Genomic DNA, 17,189 nt, shown 5'->3' with positions numbered 1-17,189 from the left:
CCAAAAGACGTGGAATGGGTGTTATCAGGGGCAAAATTTGTCAAGAACGTCATCCTGTTGCACACCGCATTGACAACTTTCGTTTTCTAGCCGTCAAATTGTGAAAATTATCGCCCTTAAGAAAGGAGTGATGTCATTCACGGCCTTTTTTCCACCTCCTGAGAGCTTTCCCTGTCGATTATGAGCAGTGGACTTTTCGATATGTTTTGCGTGAGCTTCCTTAAAAAAATAGGCGTAATTTCCATTAGGCGTCGCGTTTCTGACCTCCATCGCAGAAGCCTTAAACAAAGCCGTGAAATGTGGGTGAGAGGGGAAGTAATGACTTTCCAATCGTGTGATACGGCCACCGTGGTGTTGGGCAGAATTGTGCGGTCCCAGTGTAACATCATTAACCAACTTTAGAGTTCCCATGAACTACTGAGCTGTGGCCTTTCTTCCACACGTGTCAACACCATACTGTTTCAATCGCCGCCTAGCCAGAGGTTGACATCGCAAGGCGCCACGCTTTTGCACCATCACAGAGAAAGTTAGGTGGCACGTCTGAATCAAGTTTCAAATTCCTGCGTCACAAATGGAAGATAGTTACAGGTATTAAACAAGTTATCCTACAATAGTTTGACAGTCTAGGTTGACAGCTCGACAACTTTGGACAAACGGAGTTGCGACCATAGGCTGTGTACCTTCAGGCATTCCAGTAACGAACGGTGAGCTGGGAAGAAGTTGTTTATCGCCTGTGGGAACGACTGATGTCCAAGTGTACCCACAGTCGCCAGACATTGAAGCACCTCGAGACAATCCCTACACCCGACGTCAGTGTGTAGGTGCATGTGAATGTGTACGTGGATTCCAACGTAGTTCACACAGTACGCGTTCGTCAGATGGTGATCTGCGAGCGGAGCACTGTAGACTGGCAGGTGTCAGAAACATCTGGCGCGACAAATACACAGGTTACGGGTCCGGTGACGGACACGTGCGAAATAGCTGCGTTAACGTCTCTCGACGGTGCGCTGAGAAAATCACGAATAAATTTATGAACGTGACAACAGGTTCAAAGATGCTGCACATTTTGAAAAGTGAGCTTGAAAGATAATTCATCTCCTCACTGCAGAAGATATTATTGATACTTAAACATATACGGAAAACAAATAAATTTTTTAACATAATATACTATTTGTGGGACATCCACAATTGCTGTGAAAATTTTTCTTGGTGACTAAATCCGCTCCAGTTGTAACTGACACCATCTTGAGGCGTACAGAAAAACAACCGGAACGAAGGGATATTATATAAAATTATTTAACATTAAAAAGGGCCCATATAATGTAAACATCAGATCGTACCTTGATTGCCTGTTATAAAATTGTGCAAATAGTTAGAAAATCCCACTAATAGGTCATGCAGCTTGCGAGATCCTGTGTGGATGAAGCACGAAAAGATTCTTTGCGTCTGCTGATACCATCGCGTGTAAACGGGGTCTAAACAAATAAACTACGAGCGAATCAACAAGTAAACACATTGCGAGACTAGTGTTACCTCCAAAGTAACAGCGAGTGCCAGATATGTGACATAGGCTTAAGAAAGTACAATGAAAGCAGAAATGTCGTAGAGCGTCAATTTGTGAACCTTAAAAACAGCTTACCATCTAAGAGCCTAGCCCGCCACACATAATGGATACGTAGCAAGTTTAGTCAATAGAGTGTCGTGCACACTGCAGTGAGATACTCCAATATACGGATATGTCATAGAGTGGGCACCGCCAGAACAAGTACGCAATGCAGGAGTGACAGCCGAAGAAATCGTATTTAACAACACCCTAAAGTTTTCTTCCAAATGTTATCGCCTAGTAATAGCAGTAAAACCTTATTAGTACATGAATGTCTTTAACGAAAGGAGGCCTGAAACAGAGCAAATAATAAGAGAAAAAGATGTATTTTATAACGAAGTTGTCAACAAATAAAAACAATAAAAATTAATAATCAAGTTTTCAAGAAATAAAAATAATAAATCTGTACAATTAAATACAAAAGACACCTAACCGACCAGCCACAAATTAAATATACTAGGGTTGTCCAGAAAGCAAGGTCCGATTTTTCGTGAAATGGAAACCACTGGGAAAATCCAGTAAAGCTTTGCACAGATGTGTTGGGCAGTGTCTCTAGTATGCCAGTCGATCGTGTCGCGTCCCTCTTTTCAGTTTTGAGTGAACAGTGAGCACGTAAAGATGCGTAGGGAATAGCGTTTCCCTCCAAGTGTGAGGGCCTGGTTAGAGATTTCGCCTGAGTCACGCAGCCCACATAACACAACTGTCGAGCAGTTCCTTCTTCATGAGAATTCTCGGCCGCACACTGCAGGGGCAATGAAGACGCTCCTGCAGCGTTTCCAGTGAGAAGTGTTTCATCGTTCACTATGCAGTCCGTAACTGACTCCCCTTGAGTCTCATCTCTGCTCACAAGAACCGCTGGCTATGAAGACAAAATTTTTCCACAGACAACAGGCTGCAGACCAGTGCAGATAACTGGCCGAAAGCACAGGCGGCTGCTTTATATCAATAGGATATTGGTAAGTTGATACAACACTACGAAAAAACTCGAAGATGGAGCTGCGACTATGTACAAAAGTAGGTCGAAGGTGTACCTAACTGTTGCAACTAAAACATTTTCACTGTGGTTTCCATTTCGCGACCGAACGGAGCTTACTTTCTGGAGAACCCTCGTATATCAAATATACAGAGTACGTCATTTTCAGAACACAAGGCTGTGGATGCAGATCGTGCAACACAGCGTATAATGTTGAAACGTCCCCTTGAAAAATTATGAATGACTGTGCTCTACGTTATTGGATTTTCAAAGAGCTGAGCAAAACTCAACGTACTCAAACAGTTTTCTCTTTACTTATTCTGATCATCACTAAACTGACACACAATATTTTTAGCGCAACGCAATCTGACTTTCAATAATCCCTACAAAAGAATGGCCCTGACTAACAATAACCTATACCTTCCACGAATTACTTACCTCACAAAAATCTTAGTTACTCGAACTACTGCAATACAGCGAGCGCAAATACTGCCAGCTAAATAAAAGACTCTAACTACTGAAGGCACTAACTAGTGATAGGCCTAGTTAGCAAATGAAAGATTCTGAAAGAGAACAAACAATGTATTTACCTTAATAGTGTTCAAAAGTCATAATTTATATATATATTCGTGACATCCAGTTTGATAAATTTCCTTTTTCTCACGAACACACGTCCAGATCGTCCGCTCATATTAACATCTCAAAACTCAGGCATCTCTCTATCCACATCCATCACTGCTGGCGGCTCACCTCCAACTGCCCAACGCTACGCGCTGCTCACATCCAACTGACCAACACTACACAAGCGAATATTCCAACAATGAATCCAACCAGCCACGGACTGCACACAGCACAGTCAGTGATTTTCATACAGAGCGCTACGTGGCGCTACCAACACATAAATCTAAACAGCCTACTTACAACGTAACCTAAATCATCTTGGTGCATGAAATCTTCAGTAACAGAGAAGTCTGCGTGACTAGTAGGGAAAGATAGACTGAATACTTACGTAGCTGCAGAACTAAACATTTAGGTACATAGCTGAGGAACAGCATGTTTCGTATGAAGCTAATAAAAGAAATGATTAACCTAGCTATGAAAACACTATGCCATACCTCCTACGTAACATGACAGGCAACCTCCAACTTCAGGGGACGATATGCTATAGATAAAACTTACACGAAGATGCGCAAATTCGACAAACGATTGTGGTGGAGACCGTTGTAAGCATTACAGCTGGTTGCTCGGCAACCCTAAATCATTAAGTTCAATACCCTTATTAAGAGTATATTCCAAGTTGCAGTCCATTATTTGCAGATCTTCCGACATGTTAAAAAATGGTTCAAATGGCTCTGAGCACTATGGGACTTAATTTCTGAGGTCATCAGTCCCGTAGAACTTAGAACTACGTGAACCTAACTAACCTAAGGACATCACACACATCCATGCCCGAGGCAAGATTCGAACCTGCGACCGTAGCGGTCGCGAGGTTCCAGACTGTAGCGTTTAGAACCGCTCGGCTACACCGGTCGGCCGAAATTTTAAGGACTGTTCCTTTTGATTGTATATGCAATACTTGTAAGACACCTTTAATATTACGCAAGCAGTGCATATTGCGTGCCAAACGCACCGCTAAATCTGATTTACGCTACGAGTGTTCTCTGTACCAAGTTTTAAAAATTCTCCCTGTCCGCCCGATACATTTACACTGACATTGTCGGTGTTTTATACCTTAAATGGTTCAAATGGCTCTGAGCACTATGGGACTTAACATCTATGGTCATCAGTCCCCTAGAACTTAGAACTGCTTAAACCTTACTAACCTAAGGACAGCACACAACACCCAGTCATCACGTGGCAGAGAAAATCCCTGACCCTGCCGGGAATCGAACCCGGGAACCCGGGCGTGGGAAGCGAGAACGCTACCGCACGACCACGGGCTGCGGACATACCTTAAATATCAGCACAATCAGGCGGGGGAACTACCCGCTTTTCGTAACTGACCCGAAGTTCCCCCTTATTTCTAGGTACAAAGCCGATGTGAGTAAAGCCCACAGGTCTCTAACATCTCCCTGCTTTATCGGAAATAAGACCGAAGTAAGGGATTCTACAATAGTTCTTCTTGACAACCTAATAGTCTGTCCTAAGATGGGTTTTTCCTTAATCATATAATACAAAAAAGTATTAAGAGAAAACAGACTAGTGCTCCCGTTAGGTTAGACTATTAGGCGGCCAAAAATAGCTGTTGTAGAATCCCTTACTTCGATCTCATTTCTGTTAAACTAGAGATATGTTAGAGGTCTGTGGGTGTTACTCTGGCCCTCTTTCCACTTAAGAATACGGGGAAACGTTGGGTCAGTCATGAAGAGCGTGTAGTTTGCCCTATAATGACGCTGATGTTTATCGTATAAAATGCCTCCTGTGTGTGTGTGTGTGTGTGTGTGTGTGTGTGTGTGTGTGTGTGTGTGTGTGGATATATCAGGTAAACTGGAAGAAGTTCTCAAGCTAAGTTCAGATAACATGGTGCCACTCATAATCCTAAGTCACTTTTAGCGCTGCATTTGGCACTCATTTATGGGACTCAACTGCTGTGGTCATAAGTCCCCTAGAACTTAGAACTACTTAAACCTAACTAACCTAGGGACATCACACACATCCATGCCCGAGGCAGGATTCGAACCTGCGACCGTAGCGGTCGTGCGGTTCCAGAATGTAGCGCCTTTAACCTCTCGTCCACTTCGGCCGGCCCGAAATCTTGCATATTCAGTCAAAAGCAGCGTACATTTAAGAAGACTTAGAACTAATGAGAAGTACAAGCTGCTACATCCAGAGAGTAGCCTCAATAATCGAACTTAACTTAAACATTTAGTTTACCTTATACTTCGAGTTGCACTATATTTGTAATATCTTACTTTATTATGTTTATTTGTGGTATGTCGGTTTTGTCTCTCTCATATTTTATAGTACGTTTTTTTTATTTTTGTTTCTTGACATATTCGTTAAACATTTTTATTATTTTTTTCTAGACAGTTGCATTATACATTGCATGTTTTCGTTTCACTGTTTGACGTGGTTTTGCCGCTATTTAAAGAGGCGACTTTAAAGTTTCCGTTCGAAGGCGGTACAGGACAGAATTTGGTAGCCAATCAGCCAAAATCGCAGTGAAAGTTGAACTAATCACCCCCTCGTCGTGCCAGGTTGAAGATACGCGTCTCATAATACATCATGTTATGCTGCATGAAGAAGTTCGTACCTGCCTGCTGCAAATGCGCCTCCGATACGAATCGACCTTCAAGACACGTTTTTAAGGGATCGAAGGCGTCGTAATCACATAGGGAGAGATCAGGACAACAGAACGACTGCTCGAGTGTCAGCAAATGAAAAAATTTCCGATGACAACTCGAGCGGATTTATTTATCATGGAAAACTTTCCAGCCAATGCGAAAAGTCAAAATTCTTGTCTTAAAAAAAAAAAGCTGAATATAGTGAAAGCAATATGTCAGTGATATCGCTTTCTGTGTAAAGATCAATATGATCATTCTGTTTTAGACTCTTTTATTACCAAAATTTTTAAACTTATCTCAAACCATTGTTATACGTGGTGGTGCAGATGAAATATCATGTTCAAATGTATCCGAATACACTGATTTACGCTCTGCTTGATTTTTAATAGTCCAATTAACGTAATTTTGCTGCAGGTCCTCTAATTTCTCTTCATGTCTTTCAATATATACAAAATGCTTCCTACAAGAGACGACTAAATACCTCCCTGTATGGCCATCAATCCAGATGTCAGTTGTTGTTGTAGTGGTCTTCAGTCCAGAGACTGATTTGATTAAGCTGTCCATGCTACTCTATCCTGTGCAAGCTTCTTCATCTCCCAGTACTTGCTGCAACCTACATCCCTCTGAATCTGCTTAGTGTGTTTATCTCTTGGTCTCCCTCTACGATTATTACCCTCCACGCTGCCCTCCAATACTAAATTGGTGACCCTTGATGCCTCAGAACATGTCCTACCAACCGATCGCATCTTCTAGTCAAGTTGTTCCACAAACTCCTCTTCTCCCCAATTCAATTAAATACCTCCTCATTAGGTATGTGATCTACCCATCTAATCTTCAGCATTCTTCTGTAGCATCACATTTCGAAAGCTTCTATTCTCTTCTAGTCCAAACTATCCATCGTTCACGTTTCACTTCCGTACATGGCTACACTCCATTCAAATACTTTCAGAATCGAATTCCTGACACTTAAATCTATACTAGATGTTAACAAATTTCTCTTCTTCAGAAACGCTTTCCTTGCCATTGCCAGTCTACATTTTATATCCTCTCTACATCGACCATCATCAGTTATTTTGCTCCCCAAATTTCAAAACTCATTTACTACTTTAAGCGTCTCATTTCCTAATCTAATATCCTCAGCATTGCCCGATTTAATTCGACTACATTCCATTATCCTCGTTTTGCTTTTGTTGATGTTCATCTTATATCCTCCTTTCAAGACACTGTCCATTCCATTCAACTGCTCTTCCAAGTCCGTTGCTGTCTCTGACAGAATTACAATGTCATCGGCGAACCTCAAAGTTTATATTTCTTCTCCATGGATTTTAACGCCTACCACGAATTTTTCTTTTGTTTCCTTCACTGCTTGCTCAATACACAGATTGAATAACATCGGGGAGAGGCTACAACCCTGTCTCACTCCATTCCCAACCACTGCTTCCCTTTCATGTCCCTCGACTCTTATAACAGCCATCTGGTTTCTGCACAAATTGTAAAGAGCCTTTCGCTCCCTGTATTTTACCCCTGCCACCTTCAGAATTTGAAAGAGAGTGTTCCAGTCAACATTGTCAAAAGCTGTCAAATGGTGTCAGTTAATAAGACAATAATGCAAATATCATAAAACACACGGTTAGAAAGATTACAGACTCAACGCTTGTAAACTAAAATTTATTGCCATAAATGAGACTTCAAAAAGAAAGGTTGAACTTGAAACTTCACGACGATTATCTTTGTGCTGGACAGCCACCGGAAAGTACTATCTAGCAACTGTTATCCCTATATAAAGTGTGCTCTTGTTTAAACTTTAAATGACGTCACGTAAATTTTGTGTGGTTAGATGTTGAATGTTTCACGAGTAATGAAAATACTAAAACTGAAATGACGAGACGAAATAATATTGCCTAACGGGGATTCGAACACCACACATATCAGCACCGTTTCATAGCCAGAGATAGGCGTGTAATTTCGATTTATTTCAGTAGTCGTTACTCGCGTACATGTCTGAAATCAGATACCACACATATCGTTTTGAATGCACATGAAGAGATGTTAACCACTTAGTTCTTCTTCACCAGTGGCTAGGAGTGGCACGTTTGAACCTAATATGATGTACTGAAAAGTTACGTGTCTGCTGGGGGTGAAAAGTGGCACCAACCGTTATTGTTGACAACGCATGGAAAGCCGTTAAAAATTATGATTATTTATCAAATGTAGTTAGGTGTGCGCAAGCTACAGCTTGGCATGACATGGTGAAAGGTTTCATGGCGGACCAGGACTGGAATCCAGAAACTTGGCGTTCGTGAGGACCTGGAGGGGTTTGGAAACTTGGAGAAACAACTAAATAATGGAATCATATCGTTCCAACTGGATGAGATCTCCCAGAAGAGGAGATCTGAGTCCGGGACTCATTCCAACACCAATATTTTCAAGACGTTGAAATAGAATAGATAATGTGCCATGGGTCAACCTGCTCCGAGCAACCGTTCGTCATTAAATTGAAGTTAAGAGAGATGAACTGCGACTTTTAGAAGTGTTTGTCTGAAATGTGAATCAAACACGGTCTGTAAGCATGCGAAGCTAGCATCATTCCAAAAGACCACCGAACTGCACCAATAGCTGGTTCATTATTTTGTCGGAAGAATGGTCGCTACACAGTTGATTCTCAGGAGGTGTATTACAGCATGCCGAAAACACTCATTTCCTTATTAATCTACACCGTCATTCACCTGTTCCTGTGGGTATACAATGCCTAGTCTCGAGTTGATGCTGTAATCACTGAAACAAAATCACATAGTGGCCATTTGCGCGAACTGTCAACGTGATAGGATGCGGAAATTTTTGTAGAAAAGGTTGCTTTCCATTTGAGGTGCTTTTGTGTTGTATATATTTCCGGTCTAGTGGTAAATCTCGTGCAGTGTTGACACTAATCCATGATATGGATCACACTCTTGTCTTTCTTTTTTTTTAAACCACATTTCGTCTCACATACTTACACTGCTGGCCACCGTAAATGCAACACCCTGAAGGAAGCATCCGAATCAAGTGAAATTTACACCATGAGTTTGCAGCGATGAGATATGCAACTGATTAGAATTTCAGCGCAGACGGCCGGCCGAAGTGGCCGTGCGGTTAAAGGCGCTGCAGTCTGGAACCGCAAGACCGCTACGGTCGCAGGTTCGAATCCTGCCTCGGGCATGGATGTTTGTGATGTCCTTAGGTTAGTTAGGTTTAACTAGTTCTAAGTTCTAGGGGACTAATGACCTCAGCAGTTGAGTCCCATAGTGCTCAGAGCCATTTTTTTTCAGCGCAGACGCACATCACGCGCGCCTGTGGCGCCACCTCATAGCGCCGTTTAAGGCTTGGCGATTTCGACGAGTGTACGCTCGGCACGTGTGTTTACCTTGTGGTTGTTTCACAAGACGATCAGTTATGCCTCGTAAAGAACAGCGAACATCTTTTGATCAAGTATCCGAGTTCGACAGAGGAAGGATAGTGGCTTACCGAGATTGTGGATTATCATACAGAGAAATCGCTAGTCGTGTTGGACGAAACCAAACAACTGTAATGCGGATATGTGACCGTTGGATGCAGGAGGGTACGACGGACCGACGTGGTCGATCACATTCACCTCGGTGCACCACTGCACGTGCTGTTAGGCAAATTGTGCGCATGGCAGTGACGGATCGCTCAGTGACATCCCGATCCATAGCACAGCACATTGCGTCTGTAACGCATCATCCAGTGTCTGCGCGTACCATTCGACGCCGTTTACAGCAGAGTGGTCTGTCCGCAAGACGTCCATTGCTTCGTCTACCATTGACGCAGAACCACAGACGTCTCCGTCGCCAATGGTGTGATGACAGACGGATGTGGACGGCAGAATGGAATGACGTTGTCTTTACTGACGAGGCACGCTTCTGTCTGCAGCACCACGATGGTCGGATTCGAGTGTGGAGACACCGTGGAGAGAGGATGCTGGACAGCTGCATTATGCACCGCCACACTGGTCTTGCACCGGGTATTATGGTATGGGGCGGTATTGGATATTACTCTCGCACGCCTCTAGTACGCATTGCCGGTACTTTGAATAGCCGGCGCTACATATCCAAGGTGCTGGAGCCAGTTGTCCTTCCTTACCTTCAGGTCTCGGCCACAGCCATATTTCAACAGGATAATGCGCGACCACACGTGGCACGCATTGTCCAAAGGTTCTTCGTCAATAACCAGATTGAATTGCTTCCCTAGCCGGCTCACTCTCCGGATCTTTCGCCGATAGAAAACATGTGGTCCATGGTTGCTCAACGAGTGACCCAGATTACATTCCCACCTGCCACACCAGATGATCTTTGGCAATGTGTGGAAGCTGCTTGGGCTGCTGTACCCCAGGAACACATCCAACGTCTCTTTGACTCAATGCCGAGACGTGTGGCAGCGGTGATCTCCAACAATGGCGGCTACTGTGGCTACTGATTCTGGCAGGAACCACGTGTCACAGACGTCTGTAAACGTAATCATTTGATACTTGGTCAACATGTTATCTACAAAATAAATTTTGTTGAGCTACCTCTTGTCTTTCTTGGTGTTGCATTTACGGTGGCCAGCAGTGTACATTGGCGAAGCAATTGTGATCTTCCGTCATGATGAATGTGATCTGAAAATATTGAAACGTGCTATCTACTATCGCTCGCAACATTTTCCTGAAAAACCTTGATAGGTTCGTGGAGATTTGATCAAGCATATTGTCGAGCAGTATATTCACGAATCGCCATTTTTATTTCAGTTTCAATCGCAGATGGCAACTGTTGCCAACAACTGAGACACTTTGCGATGGCCATAGTAGAAAAACGACTGAGGAAACTACACCAAGTGTTGCTACTGCAAGAGATCGCCCATCTGTACTCTGCTGATTTCACTATAGAGTCTATTCAGGAGATTGGTTGGAAAGCAATTCCTAACACCATATTTATTCCTTTAGTCTTCCTCCATCAAACTTTCTCGCTCCTCATGCATTCTACAGGCATGGGCAACAAAATCATCAGATTGTCATAGTTAATGTGAGAGAATACATTATTATGATAATATTCTCTCTTAATATTGTTCTGTTGTATTCAGTAAACCAAGCAAAAGAGCTATAAAACATACATCGTTCTAATACAAATAAATTACAGCTTACCATGATAACGACTGAGGAAACTACAACAAGTGTTGCTACTGTAATAGAATGCCCATCTGTACTCTGCTGATTTCACTAAAGATCCTATTAAGGAACTTGGCTGGAAAGCAGTTCCTAACACCATACTTATTACTTTAGTCTTCCGCCATCAAACTTTCTCGCACGTCATGGATTCTACAGGCATGGGCAACAAAATCATCAGATTATCATAGATAATGTGAGAGAATATATTAGTATGATAATATTCTCTCCTAATTTTTTTCCGTTGTATTCCGTCAGCCAAGGAAAAGAGCTGTAAAATATACATCGTTCTAATACAAATAAATTAGATCTTACCGTGATAACCTTACGTGGAATGCCTACCTTAAAAAAACAATGAATATCATCAATACGATACTGCCCAAAACTTTACGCATTAGTGAGATATTAAGCTCTTTTGATCTCGATTTGTTCTGTGACTAAGTGAAGTCCTATGTCCTACCGAAGAAGCATTTCGGGACTACATTGGAAGTACCTAATTCTGACAGTGAGAGAAGATCCAGAAAGAAATAACGTTAACAAATTATTCAATACAACACAAGAACCAACCAAACTGAACACTCACTAAAAACATAAAGTTATGACGTTATCAGCAGGAAAACATGAGTTTCAATTAAGGCGTAACGTTTCAATTTCTTAAAATTTTTAGCTATAGATATAGGTGTCTCTACATCAATATTTCAAGATGACTTAGTATGGAGAAATTTAGATTTCCTTAATGGCTTTCGAACTGGTAGCTTCTAACTTGGTAAGAGTAGAAATGAAAAGCTGACAATTCGTTTATATCTTGAAGTCAAGCCATAACACATCTATCCCTCCAAAATGCAGGCACATTACCACTACCACTTAGCGAGCGAGTTGGTAATACCAGCAGTTTTCTCTGCCTTGGAGCTTGAGAAGACAGATAATTTGCAACGTAAAATAATATATTAGTTCCAGATTCTGGGTGGAACGACCTTCCTGGAATCAAATCATATATATGATGATGTAATGTTAAACTGCAAGCGAGAATAATTCAGCTCATTTATAGGTAGTGGCAAGAAAATATCGAGTGAGTTTAGCAGGAGAATTCTTAAATCCTCCAGGAAGTAGATCGACAGCCACATACTTTCCAAACGTGTTCTACAATGTTGCCAATTGTCCATTAGACTAGTGATACGAAGTGTGCTATTGTTCAGGCACTGTGTTTCTTAAGCTGGCTAGCACTTGGGATGCTCATGCTTTGAAGTCACAGAGGCTCCGGTTACCACTACGTTGACAGGGAGCCAAAATATCAGAGGTACAGGCCAACGAGCTTTAATCACATTTTTGTAACTATGATTCGGATCTGAAGCACATTTACGAATAATATTCTGATGTGACAAATTCCAACTCGTACGTGATTAATAGAGAGCAGGGACATTATTTTTCCAATCCTCCCTTTCAGCAGCTGTCGTAGCTATTTTGGTTTCTCTGCCTTAAGATATTGCAAATTAAAAAATTCATTCATCAGAAGAAATTCACTTTTTAACGAGAGCACTAGCCCGTGAAAGGCAAAGGTTCCGAGTTCGAGTCTCGCTCTGCAACACAGTTTTAATGTGACAGGAAGTTTCATTACTATGTGGTATTAACAATATGACTGAGTAATATTCTTTTTAATATTATATAATTAAGAATAGTTTTCCCTAACAATACTTTCACTGACACCATTTCTAACACATAGTAATGCAAATGAAAAGACAACATAACACTTCTTATAGAACGTTAACTTCCAAGAAGAAATTACGTCAGTTGTGCATAAAATACAGTTTCAAATAATTAAAGGTACTTTACGAGGGAATCTTGCACAAATACCGAAAATAGGACTAAAAACGCAGTGAATAAAATGAAACAAGTAAATGAGTGAAGGGCAAGTTCGATTACAGTTCCTGATATCATGAAAGAAAAAGCATTTGTAATTAGAATGCGGAACAAGGGCCAGGAAACGCGGCAGTAATGCCTCGAAAATGTCATTCTTAAGCTAAATCTAGACAGACCAAAGACGAAAGGCAACTCGTAATGAATACAATATAACTGCTAGTGATGCTCCGTTAGTAAAAGGAAAAATTAGCTGATGAATTAGCTTTTCAGTTTTCAGACAGCTTAAGATAAATGGAAATGTCGTGTGGCTAGGGCCTCCCATCGGGTAGACCGTTCGCTTGGTGCAGGTCTTTCGATTTGACGCCACTTCGGCGACCTGCGCGTCGATGGGGATGAAATGATGATGATTAGGACAACACAACACCCAGCCGGGAATCGAGCCCGGGACCTTAGGAGTGACAGTCTGTCACGCTGACCACTCAGCTACCGGGGCGGACAGCTTAAGATTGGAGAAAATAAAGTAACAGTGAGATGCTCACCTTGCTGGACGTGGAACGGAATTTGTACGTGGCTGCTCGCTGATGGCGCAGCTCAAGTGGTAAGCAACACTTCCTGCAGAAATTTCCACGTTTTACCGTGTTGTCAGTTGTTGCAGATGGTCGCTACGTAATATTATTTAAGTGATTACGGTATCAACTCGAGAGTTTTCATTGGATAGCTGAGGCAGCTGGTGAATGGCAATATGGAAAGAAAAAAATGAATGTACTGAGCATACTGTAATCCATTTCCAGTGAGTCAGAATTATCGTATAGTATGGAACATTCTTTGTAACGACACAATAATTAACCAGTCATGTTTCCAATTTGGTGATCTATTGGTATTATTCTAGCTACATATGTTTAACTTATGGGTTCAATAGACACTTCATACAACCATGTATAACGACTCCGAATAGACTCTCTTGACAAGTAGAAATGCTGTCAACAGAGACTTTTTAAGAGTAGAGATTTTATTTTATTAATGAACAGTTCGTCATTTAAGGTCACAGGGCACTTACTGCTTATTGTATTTGAACCTGAGATACTGAAATTGTTGGTACTGGACTGCGACTCGAACTCAGATATCCCCTTTTGCGGGATTTGATCCATTCAGGACGATATAGTTCCATTGTTTCGTTCTTTCCCCAATATTTCAGACTTCTCAAGTTCTCACGAAAGCCGCTTGTCTCGTTTCATATCCTGGTGCACTATAAAACCAATCCTCACGTCATTCCCAGCTGTAGTTACCGTACACCAAACTGTAGGTTAAAGATAATCGTGGTTCTTAACCTCTCTCTGTACCGATTGGTGGAACTTACGAGACCAGTCACACACAAAACCTTCCAGTTCAGCATTTCAGATTCAAACAACGCTCCTACCTACCGGTGAAAAAAAAATAGTTAACTTCTGTTCGTGTGTAGTCAAGAGGATTATATGTGCATGGATTTATTCACAGTCAGCAAAGAACTTTTCGTCACGTTATTTCCAGTTCAGACATGCGGAAATGTAACTGCTTCTGAAATAAACCGATATATATATATATATACAACGTCTATTTGTGGCCATAAAATAGCGACGATAGTTCTCGGGTTCGAATCGTGGTGAGGCAGAAAAATTTCATCATCTCATAGTGGCGAAAAAATTCATTATCTATGATTTTATTGTGCTTAGTTAGGTACTGGGTTCAAAATCGCCTCTAACACATACTTTGCATCACGTAAATTAAGTTTAAACGTGAGTTGTTCCTTGGGATGAAACCATATTCAAGCATTTTCGTGGCTAATTAACAGGGATAACGGTTGCTGCGTTGATTTCTCTGCGGCCGATTCAGTAAAAAAATTTTCGTCATGAAATTTCAAGTTGAAACTTGCTTTTCTAATAAATTTCAGTTTCCAATCATGAAAGACTATGTCATCCCTAATAACATGCTTCCTGGTATCTGCATTCCAGTGGTATTTATTTGCATCTGGGCTGACAGTCAAATAGAGCAGCGTTCTCCAGTAGTCTCTTGTAGTAGCAATTTCTATAGTCAAACGAAATTACCGAACAGAGATTAAAGGGCCTCGAAGATAATTACGTTATGTGGGTTATATGCAAATCAGATAGAACGCAGTTGAGGTCGATCGGACACTTCTGGCCGTGATAGAAAATTGACGTCGTACCAAAATTCCGTTAGACTGAATCTCTGTGTCGGACTCGAATACGGAAAAGTACTACGGTTTATCTATTCAGGTTCAAGATCCGTCCTACCAGCTGCACTTCTGCATCTGTCTCTCTCTCGCTCTCTCTCTCTCTCTCTCTCTCTCTTCTGCTTCTAGAACTTTACAGGTGTTCTCCTCCACACCTTTCTGAATTATAAATCCTGGCAGAAAGTATGCAGCGAAGAAATGACTTAGCCAAAGCTTAGAGGATTGTTTCATTGTTTCCAGAATATCCCTCTGCTCTGCAGGGGACCGTGCGCCGTTCTGCAACATTTGTGCGAAAGAGAAAGCTCCAATTTCGAGTCCTGAATCAGTACACAGTTTCAGTCTGTCAGGAAGTTTCAAAACAACAGTCCGTGTACATTGGTTGATTAAGCTGCTAGAGTGGATTCATTTCATTTCTACATACTGGCCCCTAGGGGTGAACTACAACTTTTAAGCACTGGTGAATTGTTACCTTTTAGCTGTTTTGCACCATTCTTGCGAAAGGCAAGTCCCCAAGCTCGAGTCCGGATGCGGTACACTGTTTTAATCTGTCAGGATGTTTCAAAAGAACGGTGGAATAAATGGTTATATCTGCGTGTACATTGGGTGCTCAAGCTTCTAGAGAGCTTTCGTATTTGCTCTTGGACGTGACCTGCTACTTTTAACCACTGGTCAGTTGTTACCAGAAAACTTTATGTGGCGAAACGTATCTTAACTACACATTTGTATCCATCTTTAATATGATGGTGTCTAGAGACAGTGTTAACACCTTGAAAGGAAAAAGAGTGAAGCACCCAGAAGCGATGAATGAAACGAAATGAAACGTACCGGTTGAGTCAGAATGTAATCTTATTTCATTGGTTCCAAATTCGAGTTAAATTTGCAAATAATGTGGGAGTGTGAGTCAACTTGTCAGTTTGAAGCTACATTCCCTATGACCTGGATGCAGGCAGTCGTTAGATTCAGAAGATTGTCCAAAGCTGTTGCATCCGCTCATGAAGCAAACTGGCTCATAGCTACGGGAACAGGTCCTTAACATCCTGGACGTCCCAGCTGCTCGCACACATGCCCCATCTGGGACGTATGTAGGGATCTAGATGCCCATAGGAGTACTTCAGCATCACGTAGACAGTTGATTGTGGTACGTGCCATGTGTGGTCCACCAGGGTACTTTTGAAAATAGGCCCTACGAACCTTTTTCATGGGAGGTAACAAGTGAGAACAAAAGACGTCCGTGGCCGGCCAGTGTGGCCGAGCGGTTCTAGGTGCTTCAGTCCGGAACCGCGCGACCACTACGGTCGCAAGTTCGAATCCTGCCTCGGGCATGGATGTGTGTGATGTCCTTAGGTTAGTTAACTTTAAGTAGTTCTAAGTTCTAGGGGACTGATGATCTCAGATGTTAAGTCCCATAGTGCACAGAGCCAAAAGATGTTCGTGACTTACAGTTCCTTCAATCGCCATCTGTCGTGACCTGTAGCCATACCCGATGGCTCCCCTTACTATGACGCCAGGAGTAATACCGCCGTGCCTCTCTAAGACATGGGAGGAATGGATCCTCTTCCAATGCGGTCGCCATACTAGCCGTCGATTGTTATCGGGAGTAGTTCCGAACTGCTATTCATCGTTGAACACAGTATTACGCCACTCTGTAGCAGTCCAAGCCTCCCACTCCTAATGCAACTGCCGGTGTTGTGATATTAACGGCAGCCTACGCACGGAAATTCCCCAGTCCGACTGGTGCTAATCTGTGACCAATTGTGCGGTGTCAGAGAATATAGTACTTGTTCTCGGATGGTAGGCGCATGTATGTATGAAAGATTTACGTTGTTCTGGGTGCACAATACGACGAACCTCCCTTGTTGTGGTCACGTGGTTGAGCTCAGCCTCACTTTTACGAGGCCTGTTCAGAAGGTAAGCTCCGATTGATTGCCAAATTGAAACCACAGTGAACATCAGAAATGTTTTACTTGTAACAATTAGCTACACCTTTCAGCTACTTCTCTACGTAGTCGCCGTTCTGACTTAGACTTTTGTCATAGCGTTGTACCAACTTT

This window comes from Schistocerca serialis, chromosome 9 (assembly GCF_023864345.2).
Source record: "Schistocerca serialis cubense isolate TAMUIC-IGC-003099 chromosome 9, iqSchSeri2.2, whole genome shotgun sequence".
Taxonomy (NCBI): domain Eukaryota; kingdom Metazoa; phylum Arthropoda; class Insecta; order Orthoptera; family Acrididae; genus Schistocerca; species Schistocerca serialis.
Note: the sequence above shows the minus strand (reverse complement) of the source record.